At 38.9% G+C, this 18199-nt stretch overlaps 1 protein-coding gene across 1 annotated transcript in view; it reads right to left on the reverse strand.

Annotated features, from left to right (window-relative positions):
* Positions 1-18199, reverse strand: part of LYPD6B (LY6/PLAUR domain containing 6B) — a 209795-nt gene that overhangs the window by 79176 nt on the left and 112420 nt on the right. The window contains exon 3 of the mRNA XM_069225222.1: positions 1178-1269. The gene's annotated coding sequence lies outside the window, so the exon portion shown is untranslated. The remainder of the gene's footprint in view (positions 1-1177; positions 1270-18199) is intronic.

The raw sequence follows: 18199 nt of genomic DNA on the forward strand, positions 1-18199 counted from the left end.
GACTTTAAAGAAAGCCTTTCCTCTTCATGAATGGTGACAAAATGAACATGGCTATGCCACTAGATGGTACCAGCTGCTGTGGTTACAGTGTTTTCACTTACCTTGCTGGAGACTGTTTTTCTAACTTAAAAGCAGGTGCTCAAATTAGGTGAGGTCCTGCATGAAATATATGACCTAGACCTCGCAAAAACGTCTGACATGTTCATGCTAGAATGTTGGCAGCCAGTGCTCTGATTTCCCGGACTGGTGAGAGCCAAGGCAAGCCTTCAGTACCCTTCAATACCTCGAGGGGACCCACCGCCGGAACCATGGCGGCCCTGCTCTTCCACACTCCTCCACTCTCCTGGAAAGTGAGTGACTGACAATCACGCCCTTTCAATTCTCTTTTTGGGTCTGGCTCCTACAGGCAAATGTATTGATTAATGAGAGCTTGCATGAAGACCTGCTTGTGCAATGTATTAATCGCTGAGAGGGAGCTGAAAGGCCTGTTTATCCCTGCAGCCCTCATGGGCCTGGGTAGTTGCATGGGGACGCTCATATACCATCCATGTAACACCTCCTTGATGCTAAGTAATGCAAGGCTGGCCTTCGTGCACCTTTGCGTTGCATTTAGGCAACATCCAAGTTCGGCGCTTGAAAATAAATAACGTTTCTTGCTGGTTTGCGTCCCTTTTGTGATGTAAACACAGTGCAAAATGTTTGTAAATCTAGCCCAAAGTTTATTCTCAGTTGATGGGGATTAACATGAGGTTCTGGAACTTATCGCGCCAAAATCTTGATGTATCAGTGGTTGTCGGCATATTTTCACTAACAATTTTCAGCAAGTTTGACCTACCGAAATGTTCCCAGTGGATACGATAGTTATCTCACTACTCATAATTCTTATTTTTGTGCTAACAGAAGTTACAGCACAGCACATATTGGAATTTAACTACATCTCCTAATGAAGGGAACAGGAGAAAAAGAGTCAAGGACTTGATGGGTAGGTGTATTAAGGAGCGTTCCTAAAATGCTGTCTATATGTGTTTCTATATTGAACATAAGTTAAAAGATGTATAAACAAAATAGCGTTGCTTACCAAAGAGAATGCCAATTGGAATGATCTTTCTTTTCGGAAATACAGTAGTAACATGTTCTTAAAGGTCAACAATAACAGTGCGTCAATTGCAGCTCCTACCTTAAACGAAACTGGAAACCAAGTGCAAGTCATTCCAGTTTAAAGGGCTCCACTTTTCCTATGTAGGTTAGGTTGAAATGGCATGTGCCCGGCTGTAAAAAAAAAGGCGAAACATTAATGTTACATATTTAACCCTAAAAATAAGTTCTGTTTGCTATAACAACAAACTGGAAAAATAGTAAATACTTTCTACAAGTTTCATCAGTGAACTGGGAGACCCAAACACGAAAAGGCGAAGTAAGAAATGGTTTCCTCAGTGAAGTCGGTCCTCACAGATGGTTCAATCTTACGGGTCCCATGGGGTGCGCACAAACACCCACACAATTCTGTGACAATTCAAAATATTACTAAGGAGGCTGTATATATATGTTAAGTGAGAAGTGTATGATCTAAAGGAGCAGATCTTTGCCTTTTGTCGCACCGTGTATGGATGTCAAACAAATAAACACGTAATGCCCATTATTCAGTTTCTTCTTATGTAGCTAGGAGGTTATACAACCGCACCATGCCTGTGGGACCCTTATTTCCGCATTTCTCAAGTGAATTTCGCCAGCACTTAAAACCTGCCCATGCCTGTCATCACTTTTGAGCTGCATGTTTCTAATGCACTGACTAATTAACACCTGCCCACATAGAGCAGCACCTCAAGCCACATCATGTCATCGTTATCAGCGCGATATGTTGTACTTAAACCAATTGCCAACAGCATTCCAAACCCTGTACAAAAGCACACATCCTATACACGTTACAAGATGTGCCTTAGCACAAGCCCAAGGTAAGGAGAGGCGGAGAGCGTGAGTTACATGGAAACATTAGTACAAAACTTATGGCAATTTAACTTATCTTTTTTAACACCCTTTGGCACCCAGGTGCAACTTCCGCCAGCTTCCAAACATTTACATTTCGAAATTTCAGGTTGTAACTACATTTTCTGGCTGAACCACTCCCCAGCCCAGAGATTGCTACTGTTTGATCAGTGGTAAACTTGGATGAAAATGTATTTATCAGGCCTCTCCCGGGAAATATGCCAGATATTCGCTATCAATGCGGATCCTGTTCGACTGCAGGAAATTAAGGTTCACATAACGTTCAGCTTCGTTGGCTCAGAACTTTGTTTACTGTGTATTACAAATGCATTACAGGAGGAGCTAATCTTGTGCCAGCCTGACGGGTGAACAGGGCTGAAATGTTCCATTTCAGTTAGTTGGTGTAGTGCGAATTTTGACCCCTCCTTTCACAGCCTCAGTATACGTACTCATAAGTCCGTCTTTTAAATCTCTGTCAGACCTGCCAACTCACATGGTGCCGCCGTGTGTCACACGGTTTCGTCTCCCTTTACACGAGCACCTGGTGAAGAGCCAAAACCACATGGTGGCAGAGAAAGCAAAATGGAAGCCACTGCACAAAGTTGCTTTCCAGCCCATCTTTTGAAGTTCTGAGCAGCCGATGTCCATTAAGGGGTGTGAAAACACTTCAGGGCATTGGTGACAGGCTCAGTGACCCTTTTTGCCTTTTTATTTAGGATTCTTTTGTACATGGGGTGGAGGTCTTGCTGAGGGACAGAGTGCTTCCTAGGTATCTCTTAACATGAGGCCATGCTTTTCCGATCCTTCTCCCCCATATCACACCAGGGGTGGTTTCTCCATTAAAGCAATAGGGTGTTGCCGTGCCCCCTGCTATAAGCCACACATCACATAGTTGTAATAAATAAACTCACTAGTTTATCCTGCTGTTCCCAATGTCCTCACCGCGGAGCTCTTTCTGTTGTGCCAGGTCAGGTGATGTCTTTCAGGGCACCGACAATGGTAGCAGAAGACAGACTGCATTGAACACGCCCAATGCATCTGAAGTCCACATGACTAGTCGGGCGGTTGTTTTGGTACGTTCAGCTGAACAAGTGCACTTGAAGTCTCTCAATTCTATGCTGTATTAGGAGAAGGGAGAGCACAGATGCAACTCTCTAGTTTCCTATGGAGTGTAGGATTCGCATAGCCAAATTAATCTTGATGCTGCTCTCATGCTGTTTATTCTTATAAACATTAAGAGAGCAGCATCAGGATTGGTTTTAGAGGTTGGCCTATACTCCCATGGCTCGGGCTCAAGTGGCAACACAGGGGCAGGAGAATTGCACAACCTGACCTATCACCAGTGGCTTTGTTTTGAAGCCACACAGTGATTGGCCATTTTCCTGTGACAGTCTCCCTCTTGCTCTCTGGTGAGGTGCTAACTCCCTTTGCACTGCATAGCTGACAACACTATGATAGCAGCAAGGGAGTGAAAAGTGAGAGCACCGCTGCCAAGAGAGAGCCGCCTGTTGACAACTGTGTGCACGGGGCAGGCCATTTAGCATGTCCGGACTGACTGCAGCGTGTACGTGAAGAGTGGTTGCTCCAGATGTTGCCAGTTACAATTGTTCGGTGACCATCCTGCATCCTACATTCATCTTACTCAGTTGCTGGTCAATAAAACAAAATAAGCAAAAACACTGACACTAGAAGACATGAAAGAAAGGAAAATGTTTATTTCTTATCTTCTAGTGACAGCGATGTTGTTTATTTTGCTTTTTTGATGAGAGACTGGACACTCCATCGAAAGGCAATTTTACGACCCACCACCATCAAAAGTGACCATCCGCGCCGTACCACACGGTGAATTTTTTTTTTTTAAGTTGGCAGGTCTGCTCTGGGGCCAATTTAGTAGTACTCAAGTAGTACCTTTTTACTTACTCTTCCATGCTTTCTGTGAATTGGCATTGAACATCTAATATGGGAGCAAAATGGGAATATTCAGGGAAGATTCACATACACTTAGTGCAACAGAAAGGACTGGGCACATTTTGTACTTTTACAATAAGGAGTAGAATGTTTTACGGCCAGTTCACAAAAGTGTCTATTGGTATGAAAACTCGTCCTACAGGAGTACTGTTTTACAAACTGTTGCACACCTTTGCAGTCTGATCACTTGTTTTTCTAGTCCTGCTATTGGTATCACATTCTTAACTGCCGAACAATGGTCCTGAAATCTTTCCATTGAAGATTCTTTCTACATGGTATGGTACTGCTATCATCTCTGTTGTAACGCTTTAAAATGTTAGATGTGGCAAACTCATAGCCAGGTTCTCTTTACTATCTTAAAGGGCAAATGTTCAATATTTTCATCTGTTGGTCATGTTTTATAGGACATGTATTTGTACGTCACAAAGCAATCAGATGTAAAATCCAAGTATCATCCATAAGTGTTGCAGTTAATTCTTCTTGTCCATCAAGGTACCAGGTGCTCCTTTCTATCTCTGACATCACTTGTGTAGACAGGGGGCACTACAAGTGCTAGAACATGGTTATGTATATTTTCTTTCACCCACGGTTCCACCACCAACATCTAATATACAAAGTACTCAAGGCCGACAGCCCTTTATAAAACATATGTTGCGTATATTCATCTATTTTACTTGTTGTTCTATGTACTTGGCATTCCCAGTCTCAAATAGAGAAGCTTTAAACTATGGGCATCCCTTATGTGTTTTCAATACTTTCTGGCCACAGTCATGACTCTATTTTCAGACTAATAGGAATAGCAATTCACTAAGGACTTAGCTGCTATCTTGGTGCCTGTCAGAGGGAAACTAAATTAATCAGCGTCCATTTCATTTGGTCTGTCCTGGCATTCGGTTGGCTGAATATAGCCGTGACTGGCCATAAATGCATAATGACTACCATATTTTGAATACTGTGAATCATCCCTGAAACATCCAGCTTCCTATCAGTAAAAGATAAAAGAAGGTACAGTCCTTTGTATTTGTACTAACTGTATACGAAGACCCCAAGATTATTCTCATTTTCCTCCCATTTTGGTGGTAAGGGAACCGATTCACAAAGGCATGTAAGTGTATGGAAAATATTACCACCGGAGTACTATTTTACGTACTCCAAAATACTTTTGAGAATAAGCCCCAAAGCAAACACCGAGAGGCCTAATGAAATGAATAGCCCTCAGCGTGTGTTGTACTAGTTCTCTATATTTTCACATTTTCTATCATTTTTATGTAGAAGTAACTAAAAGTACTATTTCTTATGTACCAACCATCATTCTCTCGTTTTGCAGTATGGTATACAGGCAAATAGTAATGCAACTAAAACTGGAAATAAATATAGAAGCAAAGCAGGAATGCTGATTGCAGAGTTCAGAATTATGGGTCAGATGTACGAAGCCTGATTGCATTTCTTAATTGTCCCAATCGGAATTTCGGGCCACTAAGAAATGCAAACTGGGCTTTTCTAATGTACAAAGCCCTTTCAGGAATCGCAAATTGCAATTTCTACCTTGTAGAAATCGCAATTTGCGATTCCCAGAATAGAAAATGCAAATAGGGATTTTCTATTTTATTCCCTATTTTGACGTACCATGCATTTCCAAAATGCGATTTGGGCATTTTGGAGATGTACTTACCACCGACTTGAAGTGGGTAGTAACCAGATGCAATTTCAAAAAAGCACCCAAGGGTGCTTTTTTAATTGCACTAGAGCACTCACATGCCCCTGAGTCATATGTGTGCTCAACAGGTGCAACCCTATTTTTGGGATGCCCGAGGGGGGCTTTTTTCCCATTTCCATCCCTGATTTTGCATTTCCTAAATAGCGATTTCTTAATAAGAAATTTCTAACTAGGAAATGAAAAACTGGCCCATTGACTCAAATGCAATGGGATTTCGTAATACTGATTTCCTAATAGCAATTCCTACTTTAGGAAATCAGTGTCTTTGCACTTAGCATTTTGCATTTTTTAAATAGGGATTTCTATGAAGTCGCTATTTAAAAAATGCTAAATTGCATTTTCATGCATCTGGCCCTATATTCGCAAGTCATGGGCAAAAAGGATGAAAGCACTGACTTTGTTTTTATGACATGAAAAGTAGCAACTTTAATATATGTACATGTATTCAGAGTTTCTTTGAGTGTCAGACAAAGATAGAAAAAGTGCCAGATGAGCAAATTAGGGACAACTGGTTCCCAGGAAGATTAATGAGATTCCGAAATGTTACATGCTCTTGGCCCAAGTATTCTAATGGCTTCGTAACAGAAAAGCTTGAATTTAACCCCCCCCTACACATCTTTCTCCAGAACAGTAGCTGCCATGCTTGAATACATGTGAAAGAATGTACATTAGCACAGCAATTTTAATAATATTCACATATACTTGAAAATACCTTCGAGGAGTCATATTCGTATCAAGCGTAACTGGAATGTATACAGGTAAACACTAAGCCCAGATTGAAGAGGGCCTAGTGCAATGTCAACGAACATTAGCATAATTTTGTTTACGCTAATGTGGCGTTGGAAGGCCAAAAATGTTGCGCCATAGTTATAAAGTGGCGCAATGCTTGCATTGCGCCACTTTGTAACCCCTTGCACCAGATTATGCCTGTGACAGGCATAATGTATGCAAGGGGAGTGTCCCGGCGCTAAGGGGGCCCGAAAAATGGCACAAAGAAATCCAAGAGATTTCTTTGTGTCACTTTTATCTGCATTTTTAACACCTGCTAAGAGCAGGCATTAAAGGGAGGCTCCCATTGTTTTCAATGGGCGTTAGTGTGCTTTGCAGGTTTAGACGCGAATCTTGCAAAGCACCGGATTAGCGCTGGTACCCCTGACTACTGCCAAGGTGTGTCGTATTGTAAATACGGTGCACACATGGTGGCATTAGGGGGCGATAAGGGGCGCAAGAAAGGTGGCACTGCATTGGGTGCAGTGCCACTTTTCATAAATCTGTCCCTAAATTCCATAGCTTTCCTGTCATTGTGATTGGTGGGAATTATCTTTGAGATTTGAGCCTCTTATTGGAACAAATTTTAACCTGAGGTTCTTATACTTTAATGTACAGGTTCACATTAGTCTCCTTGCAGTTATGGTCTTCTGCATTGACTTTGCTCATGCATCTAAATGGACCTCTCAGTCAAAAGAATGACCAAGGTGTAAAAGGTCAAAACGACACTGCTGAATGGATCTTGAGTCTGAAACACACCGAATACATACTACACTATGCTCTTGCTCCACTGTTTATCAGTTGGGTAGAGAGTTGAGTTCAAAATACCATTGCTTTGAACATGACCCTCTGCACTGTAGTGTGTCTGATTGCCCGAGCGCGTCCACCCAACAAGGCAGACCAAATGCCTAAGGTCACCTGCCTAAAATAAACTATCTCTCTCTGTTGCATAATATAAGTACTTGGCCAAGGCTGTCCTGTTCTGAACTCCTTCCAGCTGTCTGATTACCTTAAGTCAGATTTTGGAAATTATTGAAAAGGATTAGAGCTCTTTTTCCAAACCTGCCACATGTCTAAAATTGTGCGCTCACTCCCTGTTGAGAGGTGTCAGATCTCATATTTCATGAAATAACCTTTTTAAGAGAAAACTGTGTGGAATGTATGAAACATCACATTATCACAATTAACTCTGTTAGTTAAATTCACTTATATTAGTACACTGAAGGTTAAAAAGGGCAAGTTATCTTCCGGATGGAAAGATCTAACTAAGTAAAGCTCAATCGCTATGCTTCCATTATCATGCAAAATCCCAGAAAATGGCGATAAAACAGTTACAAGAATATGCAGAGTGAAATGATATACTTCAAAATCAGCAGACAGGCTGTAGGTCCTCGAAAGAGAAACTGAAACTACATTGGCCATCATCAGGGAGAAGGTTTTCACCATGCTGGATGACGATCAGAAAGTTTTGCTAATACACCTGGACCTTGCAGCAGCATATGGCACCTACAAAATAGGAGGGCATAAGAATTTTGGAACTTCTCTAAAAGTGAATCTCATCCTTTCCCTCGACCCTAACCTATTAGTTAGCTTCGGACCACTCCAATCACCCAATTATGTAGAAAACCACAACTATCCTTTCACACCTGCTGCTCACCTTGTACTGTAGAAGCACCCTTTATGACAAGTGCTAGAACAGCATGATGTGCAGGTACAAAAATAATCAAAGACACTGTGATGTTATACTGTTCATGTTCTACCGTTGTCTAGGTGTTGCTATGTGTATGGTCAAATGAGTTAAAACATGGAACATTAAGAGAAAAAACGACTAGGAGAAGATTGATGCAGACGTGCCTGCCTGCAGCTCCAGGCTAATAAAGTTGTGTTCAAAGATTAGTTTAAAGTGTGTTTTTACACCACGGAACACAACAATGTGGCGACTAGCATCTGGAGCCAGTACCCACGTGAAGGAGGAATTATCTATAGACAACTGACAAGAAGTGTGAACGATCGCTATAGCAACTGCCAAGCACCACTGTTTATGCAAAACAGGAGAGGCAGCACAAATGAAGTTGTGTACCAGGATTACTTTCTAGTGTATTTTTACACCACAGAACACAACAGACACTCAAATCTGACTTCAGAAGAACCAGTAAGGCCATGTAAAAATCACCAGATACATCTGACATAGGTACCTCTGCTTGCTCTGTCAGAAGTAAAGATGAAATCTTTGTGCTGGGTGGGGCACATGTTCAGAAAATCCCCTTTAGTTGGCATCAAATTTGGGGATGACAAGGCCACATTTGTTAAGTTAAAACATATTGGGTTTATATTTTGAGATGACCTGGCTTTTACACTCCAAACTAATGCCATTGGCATGCGTTTCAACCTGCACTTATCTTTGCTCTGAAAAATCCTCCCACTGTTTGGGAATTACCACTGAGGAGTTGTTAAGTTGAATAGTGTTTTATTAAAATAAAGGTTAATGATTAACAGAATTCAGGTATAACAATTTGTTAACTAAATGAAATATTCGCAACTAGGTTGATCTCAACAAATCAAATATATCCTATAAAAGAAGAATGTGCTAAATAATATAGACAACTGCAAAACGAATTGTGGCAATGTAAAAATATTAAAGAAAGGGTGAAAGAGTGAGAAAAGAAAAGAAAGAAAGGAAGAAGAACAAGTAATAGCCAGATATAAGTATCAAAATTCATACAATAATTTATTATAATAAATACCAAAACATCAAATACTATTTAAAGAGATCATAATGAGAGAAATTGAAAAACAAAGAGAAAAAAAAAATTTGTATGAGAAAAGGATATTTAACAGTGTGGTTAATAAACTAACACTTTGAAGTTACATAATCTACTGAGACTAAATAATTCTTAGTAAAGGATCTTAGAAGGTGATAATAATAATGTTGTTAATGGTTCCCATAGTTTTTCCCTCATGGCCACCAATAAAGGTGATGATAGATTATAACGATCCAAACGGTGATTGTGACACATCAAATTCCACCAATGCTGGTAAGAAACATTTTCAGTGGACTTCCAGTTGGATGTGATCACCTAGTAAGCAATAGCTACTAGCAGATCTATTAATTTATGACACCATTTGTTATGAAGCCACTCAACCTACCTAAAACATCGCATTGATGGAAAAGGGAACATGAAAAATAATGATATTTTCAATTGTAAATAAAACATTTTCCCAAAACAGGGTAACCTTGGAACATGAAAAGAGCACAGAAATGTAAGTACCTGAAATGGAGTTACAACGCCAACAAGTGTCTGTTTAAGTAATTTTAGTTTAAAAAGGTGTGCTGGTGTACAAAACGATCTATTGTAAAAAAAAAGAGAGAATTTGAGTGAGATTTTCTGGGCTTGCAGTAGAGTGGATATTATCCCATATTCACTGCTATAGAGAGATAAGCCAATCAGAAAGTAAATTTTGTTCCCATAAAATTTCTTTTTTAGATTTAGGCCTATCTACTGGAGAAGTTACTAGCATTTTATGTATTATTGCTGCTTTGGAACAGGTTATGTTGAGATTTGGGGATGACTGTAGATTAGTTTGATTTAAAAAGGAAGAAGAAAAAGTTGTTAGTGTATGTGAAAGAAGGGTTTTCAAAATCTGGTATTGTTTAATACATGTAAGAGGTAAATTATGAGTGGAGGAAAGAGTACTAAAGGGAATGATGACCACATTAGGTAGAAGGACTTGGGAGACAGTAAAACTAACGTTTTGTAACCAAGTAAACCAAAAATGTGGTTGGCTATCACGCAAAAGATGTTTTTTATACCAAATAGGACTTTGTAAAAAGTTTTCTATGAAAAAGAGTTAGTTATAAGATAAGGTTGAAAAAGAGAGCATGAGTATGAAATCAATGATGGTTTCCAATATTTAGGGGGTTGCGACATATATAGGATATGTTCAAGAAGAAAAGGAGAAATTAAGGCATGTTCTAATTGATACCATAACTTGGTTTGAGGCTCCAAAGCATTTTGAAAACATCCTTGACATTGTTTAATATTAAATGCTTTATGATAAAGGCCAAAGTTGGGGAATTTAACTCCACCCAAATTTTTAGGTATCTGTAAACGATTTAAAGAAATATGGGGTGTTTTACTGTTCCATAAGAATTGTGTTAAAATCTTGTCAATTGACTTAAAATACTTTCCCGGGTATTTTAAGAGGTAACATCATTAAGAGAAAATGCATTATTGGGAGAAACATCATTTTAATATTATCAAGTCCACACCACCATGATAAAAAAGAAGAGACCAATTTGGGGAGAGCTTAGTGATTTTAGAAAGCATAACATCCATGTTAAATTTAATTGTGTCCCTGAGGTTATTACGATATAGTATTCCCAAATATTTAATTTTATTGGGTCGCTGCGCCAAACCGATATTCACAAATTTGGTTTTAAGACAATATTTATTTGAAGGCATTATTTCAGATTTATCTATATTAAGTTTATATCCTGAGACTTCTGAATATTGATGTAGTTGATAAAAGGAAATGGGAGGGAGGATTCTGGTTTGGAGATGTAAAGTAAAATACTGTCTGCATAAGCATTCAATTTAACATGGATAGCTTTATAATGAAAACCAGAGAAGCTGTCAGAGTGTTTGAGCCTATGTAAAAAAGGCTCCAGTGCTAATATGAAAAGCAACACAGATAAGGGCACCCCTGTTGTGTACCTCTATTAAGAGATAAGTATGATAATTGAATTCCATTGACTAATACAGATGAGAGTGGAGAAGAGTATAATAAGGATATTAATTTAATAAATCCTACACCAAAACCATGCCAGTGTAAGGCCTAAATCAGAAATTTCCAGTTGACTTTGTCAAGTGCTTTTTCACCATCCAAAGCTATCTCCACTAAAAAATGTTTGAGTTTGGGGGCCTTACTGAGAATATTTAGGAAGATGCCCAAATTTATCCCTGCCTTTGACAAAACAAGATTATTCGACCTCAATTAAATCAGGTATAGTATCATTTAATCTAATGGCGAGTGCCTTTGCATAGATTTTACAATCTGTATTTATTAGAGAGATGGGACGATAGTTTTTCCATTGAGATAAATCTCTGTCTTTTTTAGGGATGACACAAATCATTGCTTCAGTGAAAGCAGCAGAATAATTGTTAACTGAGATGAAATTATTAATTAGTTTAAATAATTTAGCAAAGATTAGACTTGCAAATTGGAGGTAGAATTCTACAGTAAATCCATCAGGACCTGGTGCTTTACCAGATGGGAGGCTTCTGACTGCTGTAAATAATTCTTCCAATCTTAGTGAAGCATCTAAAAGAGATAAATCTCCCTGAGAGTGTTTGCGCATTGAAGGGTGAGAAACATAGTTATGTATTAAGTCTTTGGAAGGTGTAGATTCTGGGGTGTAAAGATTTTTATAAAATTCTACAAACGTTTATATAATATCTGAATCACGTAAAAGAGTCTCCCGGTGAGGTGATAGGATTTAACAGAACTATTTTCTTTTCTACCTTTAAGATTGTTAGCTGAAAGAGAACTAGATTTGTTCATACCTCCATAACAACGTGCATTGATTTTTAAAAGAGTCCTGCATGCCTTTTCTGTTGTAACTTTATTAAATTGAATCTTAGCTGCAACTAGCGCTTGAAAGTCCATTTTCTTTTTTTTTGGAAGTATGAAATTTATGTTCAAGTATTTTAATATTACTTAAAATGGAAACTAATTATTTTTCCATAGCTTTCCGTTTGTTGGAAATGTAATTAATGATGAAACCACTGGAGGCAGCCTAAAAAAGCACCCCAAACACATTGAAAGGAAGTTTCACCTGTATCATTACTGTATTACTGTATGTACAGTATTGAAGAATACATTCCTGAAATGTGGACACGTAAGTTTTGTCCAAAACCAAAGAGTTATTAAGCCTCCATCTAGATTTAAGGGAAGAATTCTGGAGAATTTCTATATCTGTAGAGACCAGAGCATGATCTGAGATTAAGATGGAACCTATTTCTGAATGTAAATTGGGTTGTGTAAGAATTTTACCATAGGAAAATATAATCTATTCTAGCTTGGGATCTGTTGGGAATAGAATAGAAAGTTTATTCCTGAAGAGAGGGATGTGCTAATCTTCAAGAATTTTATGTTTCGTTATATCTTTAAAGACATTATGTGTGTTGTTAGAAATAAATGTAGTTGTAGAATGGCGATCTAGAAAGGGATTGAGAAGAGCATTAAAGTCTCCCCCTCAAATTAAATTATCGGTGTAATGTTCTACAACCTTTAGGGATACCTTTTTCCAAAAGCTAGGGTCTGAATTTGTGGGTCCATATACGTTCATAATGGTATATAAAATGTCATGTAATTAAAAATAATAACCCACCAATCATCATCATCGGTCTCTTGCTTTACAAAATTAATATTTAATCTTTTAAGGCATAGGATTGCTACTCCATTTTTATCTTGAACTGATGGGTAAAGATATGTGACCCCCTTCCACCGCTTCTTAAGCTTGTGTAAATCTGTATTTGTAATATGAGTGGCTTGCAGAAGTGCTAGATGGCGATGTAAACGAGAAAGATGAGAGAGCACTCGTTGGTGTTTAACTGGGTTCCTCAAACCTTTAACATTCCAAATCGTAATTCTAAATGGTGTGTCATACAAAGTCATCAATATACATTAGAGATATTTGGGAAATTCTTTAAAGCAAGCATAAGAAGTTTCAGAATTTAAGAAAGTATTTCTGAAAAAGTCTTGAACATAAAACAGAGATAGAGAAAGGGAGAGAAAGAGGGCAAAAAACCCTTGAAAAGCATATTAGGAGAGGAGGCAACTTAGGGCAAAAGAACCTTAGTTGCAGAGTAAACCGTAAGGTAAAAGAGATCTATCCGAAAGGATACTGAGAGTGTGGAGAGCCAAAAAGGATGTCACCCAACTCGACCCTGGCAAACAAGACCATAGTAGTATTGGTGGTCAATGAAAGAAAAGATATAAAAACAACATTATATATAAATTGATAATGAAAAGGGTTTTAAGTTCAATCATGATTACATAGAATGAAAACTGGATAAATACAGGAACATGAGGAAAATAGAATGTTAGTGAACTTGCCGGAAATAACAGAGGTAGGGATATGCATTTATCAACAGACTATTACAACATATTAATGACATAGGAGATAAAAAAAATCCGGAGTTATTAGACACTGGGAAAATCATAGGGGCAATAGGTAAGAATGTAATATTTTAATGAACGAGATATTATACACTATCAAGATAAAAAGGGATAATATAAAGTAAAAAATATAAACAGTATAATAAATGCAAAAATATTGATGATCATTTAGCTGTAGCTCCAAGTTCCATATTCTTGTGACAGGTCTGATGAAGGAAGTCCTGTAGTTTAGGTGGATCTTCAAATGTATGAGATGTTTCTTTATAAGTTATCTTAAAAATAAATGGATGAAGTAAGCCGTATCGTATATTCAGAGGTTTGAGTTGTGCCAAAAACTCCAGGAAGCATTTTCATCTGGCAGTTGTTATGTTAGAGACGCCTTGAGAGAAGAAGTCCTTCTGATCAGACCATTGTAGAATTTTTGCATTTTTAGCTGCCACGAGAATCCGCATAAAGGGGTAATTTCGAGTTTGGCGGGTGGAAAAGCAGAGTGGCCGCTGCCATAGTGGTGACCTCTCTGCCGGATCATTAAGTTGTTCCGGCTAGGTCGGTAGCAGAATTATACGTTTCCGCCCTCCTGCCTAGCGGTAAACAGGCTACAGCATTGTCTTCGGCTCGTAATCAAGCTGGCGGCAATGCTGTAGCCAGCAGGGTACACCAGCACCCTCACAATGTTCACATTACAACCTTGCTGGGCAAGGTGGTCCCTGCACTGCCCATGCAAAGTGCATGGGCAGTGCAGGGCCCCCGTGGTCCCCTGCACCTGTTCTCTGCCAGCATTTTCATGGTAGTTTTACTGCCATGAAAAGGCTGGCAGAGAACGAAGTTTTAATCAGCAGGGCAGTGCTGCATGCAGCGCTCCCCTGACGGACTAGGATCTCTGCCACTGCCAGACCACCGGGATCAAAGATCCTGGTGGAGCGGGCAGTTCCCTGGCGGGAGGTCTGGCAGGGTTGTTATGTAGTGGTCGGACCGCTGCATCCGCTGTGGTCCGGACCGCCACCACACGTGGGGAGGTCATAAGACCGCCACACTGTAATGATGCACTATGTCTGTATGCTGAAGAAATAGAATAATGATACCCCTTGGCTTGATATCCTTCTCACTTGCAGAATGTTTTGGGCCCAGATAATGTGCTCTTTGGATATTAAGTGGACTATGATCTTGTAATTGGACAATAGAAGGCAGTATCCGTTATAATAAAAAAAATCATATTTGATCCTTCTGCGCTCTCCAGGATACCATATAAACAAAGATTATTTCTTCTATTCCTGTTTTACAAATCCTTAGTGACCCGCTTGAGAAGTTCGATTTCTTTTGTGAGCATGACAACATTTGGAATGGATTGTTTGAGATCGGTAATCCTTTGTTCTGTTGCAGTTATACATTGGTCATGAGAAGATAATTTTTCTTCAATTCGTAGAAGCAAGGCATTTGTTTCTACCTCAAAGGGCTTCAAGGCTCAAAGCTCCTCCATAACGTCATCCAGAGTGAAAGGTGAAGGTGGTTTTGGAGGTGATTCTGTGTCATTTTTATGGTCTTTAATTGTGGTAGAAAGTTTCTTGTGGGGTGCATCAAAAGATGAGGACAAGTAACCTGTTCCTATATCACTTGCGCTTTCCATTAGAATCGACAAAGATTTAGGAGCTAAATTAGACTTTTGAATTTTGGAACCGGCAATGAGCTTAGAAGAGGAGGAAATAGAAGATTCTTTATCCTTCTGCTTTGGACATTTGCCCATGTAGTAAAATAAGTGAAAGTTGATTTATCGTGATGAACACAAGTAATGTTTTGCCTTTAAAACATGAAAAACAAAATGAGAACAATTATTGAAAGAGATAAGCCCAGGGCAAGTATCAATATTAGTGTTTTATATCCATGTGTTTTTTTTTTTTTAAAAGGGTCAGTCAAATTGTATATATGTGTTGTTGTAGAGAAGTAACAACAATAATATAAAGCGACTGGAAATGATTGTCTTACTCATAGACCTCGTAGACCTGAAGTTAGAGACCAGCAGACATACTGTATTTCACCTCAGGAATTCTGTCAGAAAATGGCGGGTAGTGATGAACACGTCACATTATTTTGCAAAACGCAGCCTCCAGCAGCAAAACAAGATATGCCATGTGAAAGTCGTTACCTTTTGACGCTGAAATCCTCATTCAAAATATCGCTAAATGTAGAAAGAGTGCCAGGTTTTAATAAAAGCCACTGAGGTCGACTGGAAGGCTTAAGGTCCAGCAGCCATCTTGAATGGCACTCGCAAGGTGCCCCACCACTGAGGAGTTGTTGATGAGGCTAGCTTTGATAACCATGACTCCTTGTCAGGAATCAATGATCTTCCAACTTACACACCAGATGAGTCAATGAACTTTCAGGTAAAAAAACAAAACAATGGGTTAGGTCTCCAGTAGTTGGAGGCCAATGATGTGGAAAGTCCTGGAACATAGTTAGAAGGCTAAATCCACCTACCTGTTTGCCAGGAAAGAGAGCAGATCGCACTGAATTTTGATTGAGAACGCGCCCATTCTATGGCCCCAACAGTGAAATAAGAAATTGCATTCCCCAATATCTTATTGGAATAAAACAATCTTAAAGACTTGCCTATAATAAAAGTCTACTACACAACTTAGCACTCTCAAGAGGCTGGCAATCATTGTACAGTGCAATGCAATATCCCTTAATAAATATGTTTTATTTTTAAATGGTTTGCAGTCACACCACACTGGTTTTTCACAGAGCTTCAACGCCCGGAGGAGCAATAGCTTCTTTCAACACGATTACTATATAAAAATTGTAAGTGCCTAGTATTTTTGTCCCATGCTTGCTTCATCTGCTTTCTGCTTGTATTTGCTTTTATAAACTATTATTCTTATTTCATGTTACTTCCACATAGACCAAGTCACAAGGGCTTTTTATGAAAGATAAAACTTTGTGATATATATATATATATATACATATATATATATATATATATATATATATATATATATATATATATATATATATATATATATATATATATATATATATATATATATAATGCGTTGCAAGCCTTTGTTGGCACTTGAGACCTGTGATGATTGCCTCTAATGCTGTTACCTCTGGCAGCACATTTGTTACATCTGTAAGAGCCTTTATTCTTTGATATGACAAACTTTCCTTGTTTATTTACTGAAAGCTGCTGCTTGTATTAAACTAGCTTTTGGAATCCTTCATACACAAAAGAGAGGAGGGCTGCTGAATTCCAGTGGAGGTTTTCTATTGCTTTCTCAATGATGTAAATGCTTTAGGTTGTTATTGAACTTTCAAAGTCTTCTGGTTGGCAAACATTCATCTGTGCTTGTTACTGGCACACTGCTATTCCTTCTTACAAGTTCAACTTTCACTGGTTTGCATCCTTTTCACCCAGGGCTCTTTTACGTAATTTAAAATCTGAACATGTCTCCATTGTCTTTGGGCCACACGCACCACTGATTGATTGATCTATTTAATGGTTTTATAAAGGGATGTGCATCACGAATTAGTAACTGCAGAGTGCTGACTTTTAAAAAAAAATAAAAGGTATCTTCAAGCAGGATTGTCAGAAAGACAAGATACAATCTGCTGGATATGACTCTTATGTATTGGTATTTATTTGCGACCTCTATGATACATGACGTTCGTCTCAATGTGAACTTTAAAAGGTTGGTTGGTTATCTGCATATATGTGATTCCGTTGTTAGGTTTGGGATCATGGCATTCCAAAATCAGTGGCCTTAGACTTATAAAGATCCGCTACAGATGGCGATGATCGATGCAGATGGTCAGCATGTATTCAATGATCGGGATTCACAAAAAACATAGCAGTCCCTTTGGTGAATCTCTTGTTTAGCTCAAAAACGGCAATGCTCTCAGATTTCCAGGTGAACTTCGGGGAAAGTCGTGTGGCTTTTTTGTGCATTCCCATTTCCCCATGCAGCACCACAGAGCAGTTAGGCACAGCAACGAGATATTTTCCATTAGGAATCATTTTTTCACATCAAGAAACCACTTCCACTACACCACCTCAGATTTGGGGGAGTTACTTGTAAAGGGATTTATTCCAGCCCTTGACTTGTGTAAATCTCTGACCATTTCTACAGTGGGAAAATGTTGGAGAGGAGTTTGTGAATGCTCAAAGACTTATTTGTCTGTGTTTGCAAACTTCCATAGGTAATCACACCTTGGTCTGCTGACGTCCGACCTCTTTCATGGGATTGTGGGCCTTATTTATACTTTTTGGTGCAAAACTGCACTAACGCGGTTTGCACCAAAAAGTTTTGCACCCGCTTGCACCATTTTTTAGCACCAGCTAGGCACCATATTTATGGAATGGTGCAAGCCGGTGCAAAGGGTAGGCTAGCTTAAAAAAAATGACGTTAGGCAGTTTTGAGTCAAAATAAATGATTCTGACCAGATTAGCATTCATTTTTTAATGCTAAGGGGCATATTTATACTCTGTTTGCACTGAATTAGCGTAATTTGTTTTTTACTCTAATTCAGTGCAAAACTAACTCCATATTTATACTTTGGTGCTAGACCCGTCTAGCGCCAAATTTA

The sequence above is a fragment of the Pleurodeles waltl genome, chromosome 3_1, assembly GCF_031143425.1.
Source record: "Pleurodeles waltl isolate 20211129_DDA chromosome 3_1, aPleWal1.hap1.20221129, whole genome shotgun sequence".
NCBI lineage: Eukaryota > Metazoa > Chordata > Amphibia > Caudata > Salamandridae > Pleurodeles > Pleurodeles waltl.